The following is a 17,565-nucleotide window of genomic DNA, read 5'->3' as shown; positions in this document are numbered from 1 at the left end:
TGAATGTTCCTACCACACCCTCCACCCCACCAGGCACCCATGTCCGCCAAGCTCCCACTGTGATGAGCATCATGAAAACCACCTCCCCTCACAAAGTCACATGTTACAAATGCCATATCATATCATATATCATATTGTATCATATCATGCATCCTTTTTAATGCCCGCTCTGTTGCAAGCAACAGACACAGCATCTTTGACCACCTATTCTCTAACAAGCCCGATATTGTTATCACCAAAACCTGGTTCACCGACGACTTTGCCACAGTAGCACACAGAGCCTTCCCCCTATGGCTACTGGCTCATCGCCCACAATAGACCCTCAAGAGGTGGTGGGGTGGCAGTCCTCTTCAATCCTCATTTCTCCGTCTGAATCCCAGACATGCATTGCCTCCTGTGAATCCCTTCTAGTAAAACTCTTGCTACCACCGACTTTCATCCACTACTTCCTACTCGCCTACAGACCCCCTAGATGCGACAGACATTTCACCAACGGTATCTAGACAATCCATTGAAAACATTCTATCAAATGCTATACCATCCAATTATAAGCATGGAAAAGCATTTCCATCAAAATGCCTTTCCATTGACTATAATTCGATGGTATATTCAAAACTAGGAGGGGTGTGAGGGGTTAGGGGTCAGAGGGTTAGATTGAGGGATAGGGTTAGGTGAATGGAGGTGAACCCCCTGACCCCCAGATATACAAAAAAAGTTACAAGGAGTTGGCTAGTGCCGAAATTTCAGCACTGGCCAGCTCCATGTAACATGTTACTGTTACAAAAAATGCATTGAAATGCTATATTTAACATGTAAAAGTACATTTCCATTGAAACCAGTCCATTTGTATTTTCGATGGACTGGTTTCGATGGAAAGGCACTTTTACACGTAAAAGATAGGCTGTCGATGCTTTGGTAGACAATTTTTTCTTTTTTTTTTTTCTCAATGGTGTGGCATTTCTATGCTTTTTTTTTCAATGAAGTGACTAGGAATCTTCACCAACAACCTGATTCAATAGCTACCATTCAAGTAAATCACCCTTCTTACACCCGTGGGAGACTTCAATATCTGGTTCGATATCCCTCAACAACCCCATGACTCATCCGCTGGTTGACGGTCTAGATGCGCTCAACCCCTCCCATCATACCACTGGTCCAACCCACTCAGCTGGGCACACCCTTGATGCAATTTTCAGCTCCCATGACCTGGTTTATATATCCCAACCTAAACCACTCATGTGGAACGACCACTATGCCATCCCTTTCTCTAGCCACACACCTGCTCCTCCTCCTACAACTTCCCCTACCCCCACCCCTGATCTCAAATTCTGGAACAAAGTCAAGATCCTTCCCGACCTAGCAAAAGCCTTTACTTCTCTGTCGACCTGCAATGCTGCCCCCCCAGACCACCCGACAGACCCTTAACCATAGATTCCTTTGACTCCTGGCTTAAAGCCTCACTAATTCCTCACCCCATTGCGCCTCATCCTCAGGCAACGACCGGCCCCCAACTGGTTCACGCCCCACCTGAGGAATGCCAATGTTGGGCAAGCACACTCACCTTCCCCTACTCCTTTCATTCACTTTCCCCCTTCCAATCTCCCCATCTCGACCCATTCCCGCAATCTTGGCCTCCATATTGACTCCTCTCTCTCCTTCTCCAACCACATCTCTCTAACCTCTCGTGCCTGTCGGCACCACCTCTTCAACATCCGCAAGATCCGCTCCACCCTCACCTTTCAAACTTCTAAACTCCTAATCTCCTCCCTTATTTTCTCCCGTCTCTTCTACTGCTCCTCTCTTCTCTTTGGACTCCCTGTCTCTCACCTGACTCCCCTAAAATCCATCTACCACTCCTCTATCCGTACTCTGTCTTCTTGGCCCTCGAGACTCTATTTCTACCTCACTCTCTCAACTTGGCTGGCCCCCCTACCTCTCAATTGAAATTTCAATTCCTCTGCCTTGTCTACAAATCTCACCATGACCTTGCCCCCCCATCTTTCCTCCCTCCTCTCATTTTACCCTCCCTCCCGCTCTCTCCTCTCAGCTGACCTCTACCTTCTCACTATACTCCCAGCCCCTTTTACCTCGTCATGTTTCCGCACCTTCCAACTCTTGGCCCCCCCTCCACTGGAACTCCCTACCTCTCTAGCCGCTCCTCCCCCACCTACCCATCTTTCCGCTCCTCCCTGAAAGGCCTTCTGCTCCACTCCCCCCGACTCTCCTTCCCTACCTCCCTTCCCCTTCCTCCTGATGACTTCATATTGGATGCTGTAACCACCTAAGGGCGTAGGTGGTCACCTGGGGGCTCCCCCCATGCCTCCCCTTCACCCCCTCCTTCCCCCTCCCTCCTTTTGAGTAAATTGTTCTACATACTGTACCACTGGTTTGTTTCAAGTTTGTAATATGCTTCTTTCATTGTTGTAGCTTGTTGTTTTTTCTGTAAAGCTCTTTGGAGTAAAGCGCTATATAAACTCAATAAACATAACATAAACATACCGTTTGGGTGCACTACAACCTTGTCCTCCTGGCAATTGGAACCCAACCTTTGGTATAAGTCTGTACTATACAGGTTGGTAGTGTGGCTGAGCAGCCAGACTTCTCAAGAGGGTCAATGAGAGCATTAGGGTGGTTACACAGAGATTCAGTGACAAGTATCCAAATAAGCATTTATACTCCAGGTTCTTGATTAAGCAATTATTAATTATTTAGCAGTCAGTTTGAATAAGCCGCCTTCAGAAGAGGCAATATATAAGTAACACACAAATACACTCCAAAATACACACTTAGTTTCTCTAAATCAGCAAACGCCCATTGGAGATGGCACACAAAAACTTCCTACACCCTGGTGACTTAAATAGCTAGGACACTGTGGACGTTAATATATTACTGGTGCATTTAGAGCAATACTGAAAGTATGTCAAAGAAAAGGGTTGTAGAATAAAACAAGAGATCACACAATTATTCTGAAGCAGGAAAATACTTTTGAACTTCCATTGCAAAGTAAGTTAACTCCTTCCTGGAAGGAAAAGTAAACACAATGTCCTGGGAAAGAAGAGTTCTTCAGGGAGCCAGGCCAGCCGATGTCAATTGAGCAAAAGTCTAGGTGAGCTGAAGCTCTTCTTGTAGGTAAGTAAGTCTTGCACATTGTTTTAGAAGTCTTTGTAGAAAACTTAGAATCAATGTAGGGCCACAAGCTGGGAGGCTTGTGAGAAGTAGAAGATGCAAGCAACTCTACAGAAGCAACCAAGACAAGTCTCAACTGAGATCAAGTAAGGCTACAACAAGAGGTAAATCCTCTCAAACTTTACAGTACCTTTTGGTTTGAAGACCTGGTTCCAGCTGGCTTCTGTTCCAGTGCAGCTCTGCAGATCCTTTTGTTCCTGCTCCTTAGTCGTTGGGACAAGATGGAGGACGTCTGGAGACTCCTGCACTGCAATGGGACGGTGAGCGGCAGAGAAGGGCAAACTTCTATTCAGCGGCACTTCGTGGTTGCAGCTCCTCGCATCTCAGCAAATGGCACCACTGCGGTTTCACAGATACCACTCTGGACTGCCCTCGCATCTGGGGTCCAGCACTCTGTTGAGGTGGCTCAGGCTTGGTCTGCCCTGCTTCAAGGGAGTCCAGGGGATCTTCCTTCTGCACAGGTCCGTCTTAAAAGTGATTCACTCAGTTTGGTGTTCCTCTCCCTGGTACTTTGGTTCCAGCAGCAGCAGAAGTACTGCCAGCTCCAAGAGGCTGTCAAACGAGTTCACTTTCGAGTTGATTGGTCCCACCAACTCAAGGGGAGATATTGTCCTTGCTGGGCTTTTCTAGTCGAGGTGAATTCGGAGCTTCAGCACAGCAGCAGGGCTTCACCAGGCAAACCAACGGTTCAGGAGTTGCAGCAGGAATCTCTGCCAAGTTCTTCTTTGGATTCCTTCGTCCAGTGGTCAACTCTACTCTCCAAGCCAAAAAGCCTCTCCTTTTATACATGTTTCTCCCTTTCATTCCAACCCAGCTGTCAATCACACAGCAGGATGGCTGTCCTTGCCATACAGCCAGCCAGCCAATCACCTTTGGGTGAATTTCTGTAACTAAGGGGATAAGCACAGGGAGTTCTGGGCACCTCCCTCACTTCTTGGCCCTGCCGGACATGCTGGAGCCAGAAGCAGACTTCACCCATGAACCCCGCCAAAGACAAAACGAACAAAGGGCCCAAACCTGGTTTGGTGCACACAGTAAATCTCAAGAAGGACCTTTTCAGTAAGAAATGGCGAAAAAAGAAGACCGTGCCATTTTGACAAAATGGGCACCCATGGGTGCCTTACTGCAGCTGCAAACGCAGCCTGTGGTAAAAACACACAACAGCGGTTAAAAGTAAACCACTGCCACCAGCCATTAACTGTAGAAAGGGTATCATAAAAATGTTACACGAGAAGTTAGACAATGGGAATACTAAGTAACCCCTCCAGCACCCTATTGAAAGATAGTGTGTGCGGAGTTACAATTTGTAAGTAAAGTCAATTTCACTTCACTACTCTTGAAAACAGTTATCCAAGAGAAGGTATTTAAACCTTTGGAAAATCTAATAAAACTTCCCTATGCCACTGCACTGAAGGTGCTGTGTGACACAATGTGAAGATGATGCATATGGAGTTTGTCAAACTCAAGTCAAAAGAAACTGAGTCCAAATCACAGATAAATACATTACAGAGTGGGGGAAAAAGGTCTCACTCTCTCCAGGTGAGAAATTAACAAGTCCTAGAGTCCAGTAAAAGTGCTGGGGGGTCTCCAAGTTCGAGAGGAATTATCACATTTCTGAGAATTCTCCCTAACAGTCAAAAAACAAAAGAACTCTCTAGGAACGCAAATGGCGAGCATCTTAAACCGATCTCTGCAGATCCATGTTGGCCCTGCGCCACCATAACTACAATTCCAAAAAGCCTATTACAATAAGCAAATTCTCAACTGTGGCAACCGCAGCAAAGAATTCCACATGATCATATCACAATTTGTGAAACCCACATGCACCTCTACCCAATTGTTAGGAAAAGCTTGTATGCAGTACTATCTGGGAACACTACAAACAACTGACTACAGGTATAGACAACCCAACCTTTGGTATAAGCTTTTACTACACAGTTTTGGTAGTGTGTTGGGCAGCCAGGCTTACCTCAAGAGGGGAAATGTCAGCTGTAGTGGAGTTGCACAAAGATTCACAGTTACAGGTATTCAAATAAACTCTTATACTAAAGGTTTCTTGCATAAACAATTATTTATCAGTCAGTTATAAAGCCTTCTTTAGAAGGGAGCAATAGAATAGTAACACACAAATACACTTCATTACTGTACACTTTGAGTTTCTGAATCAGACAAGACCCTTTTTTGGGATGACCCACAGACACAACCTACACCCACGGGTGACTTCAGGAACGAGGGTGCTGGGGACATTAATATCTTACTGTTGGCATTTTGAATACTTATAGAAGTTGGTAAAAGACCAGGGTTATTGGAACAAGAGATCACAAATATTCCTAAGCAGCTAAGTACTTTTAGATTTTCCTAGAAGTCATTCAGTTCAATAGGCTAGGCCAAAGTCAATGGGCAAAAGTCTTGGATAGGATGAAGCACTTCTGGTAAGTAGATGGAAAAGTCTTTGCACAAGTTCTTGGGAGTCTTTGATCAAAAGAAGAATCTAATGTAGGGCTACAAGCTGATTAGACTTGTGAGTTGCAGAAGTTTCAAACACTTTTACAGTAAGAGGTAAGTTCTCTTCGACTTGTTTTACAGTACCTTGGTAAAGAAGAAAAGATGCAGCTGATGACTTCTGTTCCTGTGCAGCTCTGCAGATCTCACTGTTCCTGGGCCTGAGTTGTGGGGACAAGAGGGAGGACATCGGGGGACTCCTGCAATGCACTGGGGCTGTCAAAACTTGCAACCGCCAAACTTCACTTTCAGTGGCTGTTTTGCGTTTCAGCTCCTCGCTTCTACCGCAAATAGCAACAACGCGGTTCCTGGCTGTCAAAATGGACTGTCCTTGCTTCTGGGGACCCGCACTCTGTTGAGGGGGCTCAGGTTTGGTCAGTCATGCTTCCTGGGAGTCAAGAGGATCTTCCAAAAGCTTTATGCCAGCTTAAAAGCAACACGCACAATCTGGTGTTCCTCTCCCTGGCTATACTGTTTCCAGCAGCAACTCTGTGGAAATTCAACCAGCTCTGAGATGGATGTCCAGGTTGCTTACTTTGGAGTTGATTGGTCCCACCAACTCAAGGGGAGAAATCGTCCTTGCAGGGGCTTCTCTGTCGATGTGAACTTGGCATTTCGGCACTGTAGCAGGGCTTCAGCAGGCAAACCAACAGTCCAGGAGTTGCAGCAGGCGTCCTCTTCAAGCTTTTTAGTTTTCTTCGTCCAGTGGTCGACTCTGCCTTCCAAGCCAAAACACTCACCTTTTATTCTTTTCTCTCCCATTCATCCCAGCTTAGCTGTCACTCACCCAGCACGGTGGCTGTCCTTGCAGGACAGTCAGTCTGCCAATCACCACAGAGTGCATTTGGGTCTCCTAGGAGACTAAGCACAGGGAGTTTCAGGCACCTCCCGCACTTCTTGCCTACCCCAGAAACTCTGGAGCCAGAGGCGGGCTTCACTCCTGAATCCTGCGAAAGGCACAAATGAACAAAGAGACCAAACCTGGTTTGGCGCGCAGAGAAAATCTCTAGAAGGACCTTTCCACAAAGAAATAGCGAAAGAATACATCCGGGTGCCATTTTGACATAGATTGCTCCCGCGGTTGATTTAATAATGCAAACTATTGTAGTTCAAATTAAACCACTGCCACCAGCCATTCTGTAAGGAAAGGGTAACATAAAAATGTTACATGAGCAGCTAGACACAGGGGGATACTAAGTAACCCCTCAAGCACTCTCTTGTAAAATAGGGTGTGCTAGGTCTAGCAAGTTTACAATGGTAAGTAAAGTGATTTTCACTTTACTTCTCTGGGAAACAGTAGTTTATCCCAGAAAAGGTATTTCAACCTTGGGAAATCTGAAAGACTTCCCTGTGTCACTGCACAGAAGGTGCTGTGTGACACAATGTAAAAGATGATTCCTATGGAGTTTGTCAGACTCCATAACCAAAAGAAACCGTGTATGAAAAATCCCATTAAAATACATGAGAGAGTGGGGAAAATCAGCCACACTCTTCAGGTTAAAAAAATCAAGTCCTCAAAATCCAGCAAAGTTGCTGGGGGTCTCTTAGGTGGAGGGAATTAGCACATTTTTGAGAATTCTCCCTAACACCAATCCACCCCCCCACAATCACTCTGCGACTCCCTCTCCCTACATTTCTACAACACTGCAATTGACAGGACGGCAACCCTTAACACCAAACTGTCCTTCCTCTTTCCCCCTTCCCATCCACGACCCCCTCCTGATCTCATTGCACCGATGCCCAATTTCCGTACGTTCGTCTCCTTCAAACCCATCTCCAGAGAAGAGTTCCTTGAACCATCACCCAGCAAACCCTCCGTGTCGCCCCTCGACCCCTGCCCCGCCTCTGTCCTGAAATAAATATTCTCATCTACCTGTGCAGAAGACCATCCGAGAGCCATATTAAATACTCCCTCACCTCTTGCATCTTCCCTGATGCCTTCCAAAGAGAGCATGGCAAGCTCCTTCTAAAAAACGGTATCCCTTGACCCCAAGAATTAGGGGCCGATCTCCAACACCAGATTTCTCGCGAAACTAATTGATCAGACAGCATCCTACCAGATCAACTCCCTTGTAGAATCCTACGGTCTCCTCGACCCCGCACAATCCGGCTTCAGACCGCGACATGAAAGAGAAACCACTCTGATCACAATCTGGGATGATCTCAAGGTCACTGCAGACTCTGAAGGCTGTGCAGCACTGATTCTCCTCGATCGCTCTGCAGCCTTTGACATGGTTAACCACTCAATCCTCCTTGACCACCTTCACTCCATAGGAATCTGTGGCACTGCTGTCAAATGGATTGCCTCCTTTCTCAGCAACAGGTAACAAATAGCCCTCCTCTCTCCTTTTGTCTCAGCTGCCCACTCGGTGAACACTGGAGTACCCCAAGGCGCATGCCTATCTGCTCTCCTGTTCAACCTCTATATGACCACTCGACCCACACGCACATCTCCCGTTACAACTATGCTGACGATACCCCAATTATCCTAAGAACTCCCAAGTCATTCACCAACTCCCATCCCGACCTTGAAGCTTGTCTCTGTGATATTGACCGATGGATGACAATAGACCACATCCCTTTGACCCCTGATAAAACTGAAATCATTGTGTGCGGCAATACTGCCCTTTGAATGGATTGTGTCCTCCAACATATTCCTCATCTTTGACATGTAATGTCCACAGCTCGGCTGCTTCAGAAGTTTTTCGGCAGAGGGCGCCCTGCGTCGATGGCGCCGGGTCTGTGTCCCTCAAAGCCTCTGTCGAGGGTGACGTCATCGGATGTTGGAAGTAGCACGCATGGCGCCCATTGCCTCCATTTTTTCCGGAAACGTGTTTGCTTCGTTAAACTCGGCATGCCTTGTGGTTACTGTGAAGTTACAGATTGTCTTCGTCTTCTACCCCGACGACCCCGAAGTCTGGCTTTAAAAAGTGTCGGGACTGCGGCTCCAAGATGTTGATCGGATTTGTCTGTGGTGTCTCGGCGAGAGCCACGTTCCGTATGACTGCTCGAAGTGTCAGTCGTTGGCCGCTAAGGCCTTGCGGGAATGAAAGTGGAAACTCATGGTAGTCCAGGTGTCCAAGCCCTGTAAATCTCTGCCTGCTAGACTTTCAACCAATGAGTCGAGAGGGAACTCTCCTCAGAGGAAGAAGTCCAAGCGGTCACGCTCTAGGAGTGGTTCCAGCCCTCGTCGAGACATATCAGGAAACGGCACATTCAGTCACCTTCCTCGTTGTCTTCGTCTGACACCTCCCCGAAAAGCATGGTATGCCCGTCCAAGTTATCAACCCCGGCAGAGTAGGATGCTTTCCGGGTGGAGATGATGAAAATATTTAATAAACATGGCACTGTTCCACCCGCACCTTCTGAATAAGTCGGCAAGGAACTTTCTCAGCCGAATACTCGCACGCCCTCAAGCCCGGGTAAACCGCGTGATAGACACCGGGAGCCTTTGTGGCCCCATTCGGACAAGACATCGAAAGATCACCTGAGACGTGCAAAGTCAAGGTCTTCGCCTCCGGTGAAGCCGGCAAAGCATTTGACATCCTCGAGGCCCTTGAATGCATAAACACCATCAGCACCATGCCCATCGGGTGCGCCTCTCGGGTCTTCAACCCCGGTCGGCCCTGGATGCCTGTACTGCGCTTCCCCGAAAAGTGCACGAAACAACCATAAATCATCAGTGCAATTATAGAGCAAATACTTTGAACCATGAACCGACACAATAACTCACAGCCACGCACTCTTAGAAGATAATCAGCTCTTTATGGCTATTTATTCAAAGCTTACAAGTACATAGAAATAACTCATAAAAATAATGACATAAATCACAGAAGAAGTAAAGAAGTTAAAAAGAAATACATCACTGTGAGTGTAACAGAATTCCTCATCTCGTCCAGAAGTGGCTGGAAGACCCCGGGAACAGCCAGGCCGAGAGCACCACAGCTCACAGGAAGGCTGGACGTCAGGGGCGTTGCTAGGGGGGTGCTAAGGGGGCTATAGCCCCTGATCTTTTGGTTGTAGCCCCGGATAGAATCTCAGGAGCTACAGCCAAAAGACTAGCTAGCCCCCAATCCCAACAGTACTGACATCAGTTTAGCCCCGGGTCTTTTCCAGACCTAGCAACTCCCCTGCCGGACGTAAGCGGCTTCTCCGGCTGAAGTCTCACCTGACCCCCTCCCGGTTTCCGCCTATATACATACTCCACAAAGGGGAGTTAATTCTCGAGCATTCTGGAAATTGAACTTGCGCAGTTGAGGAACAGCTGTCGGTTGCCAGATGGGTCAATCGAGAGCTCCCCCCAAGGAACGCAGTGCCTCCCTTCTCTAAAAACACACTCCATGGAGAACAGTAGCAAGCCATAACAATGTTAGCTTTCCCAGCAGAAATGGCCTTGACCGCATACCAGGTTTGGAAAAGCATGTTTGTCTCAGCACTGTGAATCTAACACTCAGCAAAATGTGTGCAGCCTTTCACTGCGGTATGAAATAAATATCCAACATGGCTCCGAGCGCTTCCAGAATGCATTGCGCACCCGCGCCATTTTGGATCAAGCATAAATCAAGCATAACGATGCCGTCGACTCCATCTGTGCCAATTTTGCCAGTGAATGCCCCTGTGCATGTGGACCCTCTGAAGAAGGCAACTGCTTGGTCTTTGAAGACTATAGCTGAAAACAAGTTCACTCCTCTCCTGAGGAAGGATTTCTTTTTAGGCCCTCTCTGACATTTATGAGGAGGAAAAATCTGATGAGGATGTTGTCCCTTTTGGTCTCCGGTATGGGCCCCCTAATGTTCCTGACTGCCTAATTTCAGAGGAGAGTCGGATGGAGGAGCTTTGTCAAACTTTGCACAATGCCATTGGTATTGACACTTCCCCTGAGCTGGAGTTTGGTAAACCAGAGCCAGGGGAGCATGCAGACTGCTCATATCGTAAACTCATGTCGAGAGTTGTGGAGCATTTGGGCTGGTCCAGACCTCCTGTGCATTTTGAGCAAGATGATCTTACGGATGTTTTGGATCAGGGACCATTGTGTTGCTGTTTCATATGGCTCTGCAGAAAAGGGTGGCTGCAAATTGGAGCGCCCCAGAGTCTAATCCGGCGGTGAACAAGTGCAGCCCATCTAGTAGCGACCCCGGCTACATGTCCACTCACCCCACTCTGGAGAGTTTTCTGGTCCAGGCGGCTACGGCTACCTCAAAGCAGGCGATGTACCCTACAAACCCTCCTGATGGGGGACGATAAGCGGATGGATGGATGGATGGATGGATGGATGGATGGATGGATGGGCACGCAAGGTGTTTTCTGCTGGGAGTATGGCGTTGAAATAGGCCAACTCTACTTGTACCTTACCAAAGTTTTCGCACTCTGTGGAATTGCATGTCGTTAGCGGCTGAGCATATTCCCGAAGGGGAAGAGAGGGATGGCTTTCTGGCTGTTCAGGATGGCAAGGATGCCATGTGTGAATCCCTTCAGTCTGGGTTGGATAGTGTCAGCAGGTCCATGGCTAGGAGCACCGTGATGCGCAGGTTTGCGTGGTTGAAGTCTGGATTTGCCCCAGATGTGCAGGCTCGTCTTCTCAACATGACCTTTGACGGGTCTCATCAGTTGGGCAGCAAGGCTGACGAGAGCCTTGAGAAGTTGCAGACCTCGGAAGCAGCTGCCAAATCTTTGGGTGTTGCCGTTGGACAACCTCAGCCTTTTCGTCCTAGGGGACAAAAATGGAGGAGTGGATCTTTTCGCTGCTACTACTACTCGTATGGAAGCGCAAGAGGAATTCCCATTCAAAGGGGCCAACGTAGGTTTCCTTGTGGTGAAGGAGGTAGAGGTGCCAAAGCTGCTCAGGCAGCAGCCTCTTTGCCATCAGGCACTGCAGCAGCAGCTTCAAAACTGCTCGGAGGCCTTGAGTTACTGTTCACCGGTAGCAGGCAGGCTGTTTCAGCATCTATAAGAGTGGCAAGCCATTACTTCAGATGCGTGGTCTCTAGAAACAATAGCCCATGGGTACTGCCTACCTTTTCTACGACAGCCTCACGACAATCCACCGGGGAAGCACTCTTTGAAGATTCCAGATCTGCTCCTTGTGCAGCAGTTATTGACACTGCTGGAGAAAAACTCCATAGAACCAATGTCTCTGGCAGAGAGGAACAAGGGTTGGTATTCCCCATATTTTTTGATTCCCAAGAAGGACTGAGACCCATCTTGGACTAAGTTTCTTGAACAAGTTTCTCAGGAAGGACAAGTTCAAGATGGTCACTCTTTCTCAGATACTTCAGGCCCTCCAGCTTCAGGATTGATTGGTATCATTGGACGTTTATTTTCATGTGACGATCCAGCTCACGCACAGGAAATGCTGAGGTTCGCAGTCTCGCACTATCAGTTTCGGGTCCTGCCATTCGGGTTGACCTCCGCCCAGAGGGTCTTCACCAAGCTCATGGTGGTGGTGGAAGCGCATCTCAGGAGAGGGGAGGGGCGGGGGGAGGATTCACATCTACCCCTACCTGGACGATTGGCTGATCAGGGCGCGTTCTCCCGAACAAGATTTGGATCATCTCAACGTCACCTGCCATTCCCTTAACAAACTGGGGTTCTCCCTCAATTTCAAGAAGTCACATATGACACCTTCCCAACAGCTCCAGTACATTGGGGCTGTGTTGGACACGTCCGTTGGGGAAGTGCTCGCCACCCATGGTGAGGGCTCAACACATTGTACAGATGGTCACCAAATTTCAGCATGCCCAGAGTCTTCCGGCTTTTCGAATTCTTAAGGTTGCTCGGCCTCATGGCATCCTGCATTTTTATGGTGCCAGAGGCCTGACTGAGGATGAGATCCCTTCAATGGGCTCTCGGGACACAACGGTCTCAATTTTCGGGCAACATGTCGAATCTCCTTCCGAGGTCCGTAAGAGTCTCACAGGATCTTCTGTGGTAGGCTTGCGAAGGAAATCTCAGAGAACCTTTTAGGCAGCCATGACTGGAGGTAACTGTAGTAACTGATGCGTCCCTCACAGGGTGGGGAGCTCACGCCAATGATCTGACAATCGGCGGTCGTTGGTCTCCATCGGAGACCAAACTACACATGAATCTTTTGGAGCTGAGATCAATCAGGCTGGCACTGAAGGCTTTCCTGCCGTCTGTATGGGGGGAGGGGGGGAATGTCCTGATAATGACTGACAACACGGTGGCCATGCATTACCTCAACAAGAGAGGTGTAGGGTCACAACCACTGTGCAAAGTGGTGATGCAGCTCTGGTTCTGGGCAATTTAAGAAGGAATCTCCCTAACGGCGTTGCATCTGGCCAGAGAGGAGAACACGGCGGCGGATGCTCTGAGCAGGTAGAGCGCAATCTCCCACGAGTGGGAGATAGTTCAGAAAGTCCTCCAAGAGGTCTTTGCCTTTTGAGGAACCCCTCAGGCGGACCTGTTCGCGACCAGTGCCAACCGGAAGTGAGAGGTACTGCTCAAGGAAATTTCCTCAGAGGGGCTCTAGGAGATGCGTTTGTCGTGGATTGGTCATTCCCGCTTCTGTATGAGTTTCCTCCAATCCCCGTCATTGCACTCCTGTCCATTGAGGTTGTTGACCTTTTAGACTATTTTCTTGGTTGCGATAACATCTGCTCGAAGAGTGAGCGAGTTGCAGGCACTTTCTTGTAAGCCACCCTTTTTGGTATGTTCCACAAGGACTGAGTTGTTCTGAGAGTAGGTCCTTCCTACATAAGGTACTTTCTGACTTTCACTTAAATCAGAAGGTTGTGCTACCCACCTTCTATCCTCCTCCGCATCCTAGTAAGGAAATGGAAAGGCTACATAGGTTGGACCTGAGGAGAGTGTTAAGCTTCTATCTTTCCAGAATGTCCAAATTCAGAGTGGACAACCAGCTCTTTGTGGGGTACTTGGACACGGATTGGGCCAGGCTGTTTCTAAACGGACCTTGTCTAGGTAGATCATCCTCACTATTTCTGAATGCTATAGACTGGCCGGCAAAGACCCTCCTGATGGCTTGCAGGCTCATTCCACCAGGGGCATAGCTACACCGACAGCCCTACAGAGGGGTATCCCTGTTAAGAACATATGTGATGCTGCAACGTGGTCTTCCATCCACACGTTTAAGCATTATTCCCTGGATTCTTCCCATGTTCAAGATGTTGCCTTTGGTAAGGCTGTACTTTACTCTGCCATCTAATTGGGTATGTCTAAATTCTTCTCCCTCCTCCAATCTTGGATCCTGTTTTGGGAGTCTGTCAAAGATGAGGAATACGTTGGAGGACATTGAAGTGCCCAGAATACCCCTGGTTAGGTGCGCTATATAGGTAAATGCACTAAATAATCCATTCGAAGAACAACTTGCTCTACCAACTGGTAACATTCTTTAAACTGGATGTTCCTCCAACGTATTCCTCATTGCCCTCCGAGCCTACCCCTCTGAGGAATTTCCCGTGCTATCGCAGCTTTCTTTCCAACAAGTCCGAGTGCAGTCGGAGCTGTATTATGGGGACATGGGCTACACGATGAGAGAGGGGGAAAAAAACGGGTGCCGTGCATGCTACTTATAACATCCGATGACGTCACCCTTGACAGAGGCCTTCGAGGGACATCGACCCGACGCCATTGACGTAGGGCGCCCTCTGCTGAAAAATATCCGAAGCAGCTGAGCTGTGGACATTGCATGTCAAAGATGAGGAATACGTTAGAGGAACATCCAGTCGAAAGAATGTTACCAGTTGGTAAGTAACTTGTTAATTTTCCACATCCGTTCGTCTCGAGAGGATAGCGCAGGGACAACATGCTCACCTTGGAAGTGAGACTACACTGAGCAACACAGGTTTGATCCCCGGGTCAGCACTTAGAAACCTCTGGGTATTAAGCACGTTATAAATAACCAATAGTATCATATCCCATGGACCTTAGCCCGCCTCCCCCTCACCCCCACACCCTCTCCGATATATAGTGAAAAACCTAGGCTGCTCTATGGACTCAGGCCTTACCCTCTCCCATCAGATCAACAACCGGTCAAAATGCTGTCACTACCACTTCAAACTTCTCGGATGCATTTTTCCCTACCTCTCCTACCCGAACAGACTTGCTGAAGTTATGTCTATTGTGATGTCGAAACTGGACTAAGTCAACTCCCTATACCTAGGAGCTCCGGCATACCATCTCAAACTCCAAAGAGCCCAAAACGCTGCCGCAAAACTGCTCCCCGCCCTGGGTCAAAGAGACCACATCTCGCCAGCTCTTCAAACCCTTCACTGGCTCTGTCGGACGAAGGGCCACCTTCAAGACCCTATACATCACTCACCGAGCATTGCACAAGACAGACCCAATGTACCTACAAGAAAAGATAAAACCCTCCCATCTTGCACCCTAAGATCAAACACTCTCCTCCTTCTACTGATTCCAACCTTTAACTCTGTCAGGATCAGAGGATCAGCCTTCTTAACCTTGGCCCAAACTCTGTGGTACTCACTCCCCCCAGATATTCGACACACCCAAGACAGACCTTCCGCAAAGCTCTAAAAATGTGTCTCTTTCCGTAATGCCGACCACGACCATCTGATGCAACTGAGCCCTGCAACCCGATTAGAAATGCTCAATGTGATACCGAGCAATGACACCCCTGAATACGCTTTTAAGTCCCTACTAAGCAAACGCACACTTGAAATCCAGAATGGCGAACTCCTTAGATTATAACTCCACCCAAACACTCACCTACCATATCACTATGCTTACTCTCTACACTACACCAGCACACAATAGAGTGCAGCTCCACCCCTCGATCAATTTCAGCCCAGCTGCTCACATTCGAGCATTAACCCTAATCTTCTATCGCCACTTCTACTGCTCCTCCTTACTCTTTGGACTACCTACTTCTCATCTTGCCCCCCTCAAATCTATCTACCATTCTGCCGTCCGTACCCTCTGACTCATTATACCTCCCATGACTCCATCTCTGCTTCTCTTTCCTCCCTTGGCTGGCTTCCCTTTCACTCCCAACTTAAATTTCATTTTCTTTGCTTAGTCTTTAAATCTCTCCATGGTCTTGCTCCCCCTTATCTCTCCTCCCTCCTGTCTTTCTACACTAACTCCCGCTCCCTTCGTTCTGCTGACCACTTCCTTCTCACTGTACCTCCATCCCCTTGTGCCACCTCCTGTTTCTGCTCCTTCCAGCTCCTAGCCCCCCTGCACTGGAACGCCTTACCTCTCTCAATCCGCTCTATTCCTACCTTCTACTAATTCCGCACATCCCTTAAATCTCTCCTTCTCCCACAATGAATCCCTTCCCCCTTCTTGCTCCCCCTCCTTGCTTGATCTTCTCCCCATGATTATCTCCCTCCCCCATCCACCCTGTTCTCGCCCTTTGACCCCCTCCAGTTTTCCCTCCTCCTTCTCCCCCTCACTCCTCCCTCTCAGTTCTACTGCACTACTTTCCCTCTTCCTTTCAGTTTAATTGCTCTACTTACTGTTTTGTTGGTCTGATTGATAATTGGAAATTGCTTCTACTGTTATGTTGTAACTAGTTAAAATGTACAGCGTTTTGGAGTAAAGCGCTATATAAACATAATAAATACAAACCCATGGACACCTCATCATTCTAATAAAATGCAGCTACATCCCATGACAAACCAGCCTAGATGCACACATAAGCGTCCTTCACATGCCTAACGCAGCCAGAACCCAATCTTGGTGTCCACCCTCCAGACTGCACACTTTCAACCGATATCAATACCACCACCCCTAATGCTAGGATACAGCTACCATCAGGCAATTGCATCAGCTGCACATGTAACTGGTGCACCCTTTGACACCTTACACTCTCAACTGACCTGGACTACGGTCCCCGAGGGCGTTCAACCTACCACTGCTTTGAGGTCATACCAATGATATATAGAGTGCTATATAAATGCCAAATAACATAACCTATTAATGTTGCTATTTTTTTTTTAAACAACTTTATTTATTAATCGAAGGCATATGACAGCGAAACCAATACATTACCCCTTGTTGAGTCTTTATAGTCTGGTAGAATAATGCACGCCACCTGTTGTATACTCTTCAGGGTGACATTTGTCTGTTAGCCTCAGTGTTTTCCATTTTTTTCCCTTCTTCTCCTCCCTCCCCCCCCCCCCCCACCCTTATACCCTCTTAAACCTGTAACATTTGAACACCAACTTTTGGGTTGTAGAGAACAAACTGGGAGGTTTTCCCGGTGAGTAAATGAGTCTTGGGTATAACACAGTAAAGAGTCAAATAACGTGTATGTTCCTGAGTAGGCGTGGCTTGAAGTAATGGGCTTCTGTCTTTCACTAGGTCATGGAAGGGCGACCATATTGTTAGGAACCTTGTGTATTTTCCGGCATTGAGGGTGCATATCTTCTCCATAACCATTACATTCCAGATCTTAACCCACCACCATGCAGTCTGTGGGCGTGACTCTTCCTTCAAATTCTGTGCTAGGGACATTCTCGCCGCTGATAGCAGATGGATTATCAGAGTGGCTCTGGGCCCTGTCATTGCGTATATTCCCTCTATAGGTACTCCCAGCAGTATCGTTTTTGGGGACATCGGCAACTCCACCCCTGTCTTTAATATGGCCCAATATTTCTTTCCAAAAGACATTTGCTTTGGGGCACGTCCACCACATGTGGTACAGGTCGCCTTTCGCACCGCATTTCCTCCAACAGGTGGGTGAATAGGACCTGTTAATTTTGTAGATGCGGTGGGAGGTCGGGTACCATCTAAGGCATAATTTATATGCCGATTCCTTGATTGTGGTGCATCTGGAGGTGCTGTGTGCTCTTGCCCAGATTTGGCTCCATTCTTGCTCTGTTAAGGGTACCTCTAAGTCTTTGTCCCAACGCTCTTGTTACGGGAGCACCT

The 17,565-nt window shown here is 48.0% G+C and overlaps 1 protein-coding gene across 1 annotated transcript in view; it reads left to right on the top strand.

Annotated features, from left to right (window-relative positions):
* CTR9 (CTR9 homolog, Paf1/RNA polymerase II complex component) overlaps positions 1 to 17,565 on the top strand; it is an 861,351-nt gene that overhangs the window by 154,695 nt on the left and 689,091 nt on the right. The window lies entirely within an intron of this gene.

This window comes from Ambystoma mexicanum, chromosome 11, assembly GCF_040938575.1.
Source record: "Ambystoma mexicanum isolate Mex_15411 chromosome 11, UKY_AmexF1_1, whole genome shotgun sequence".
In the NCBI taxonomy this organism is placed as follows: domain Eukaryota; kingdom Metazoa; phylum Chordata; class Amphibia; order Caudata; family Ambystomatidae; genus Ambystoma; species Ambystoma mexicanum.
This window is presented reverse-complemented; position numbering and strand designations above follow the sequence as displayed.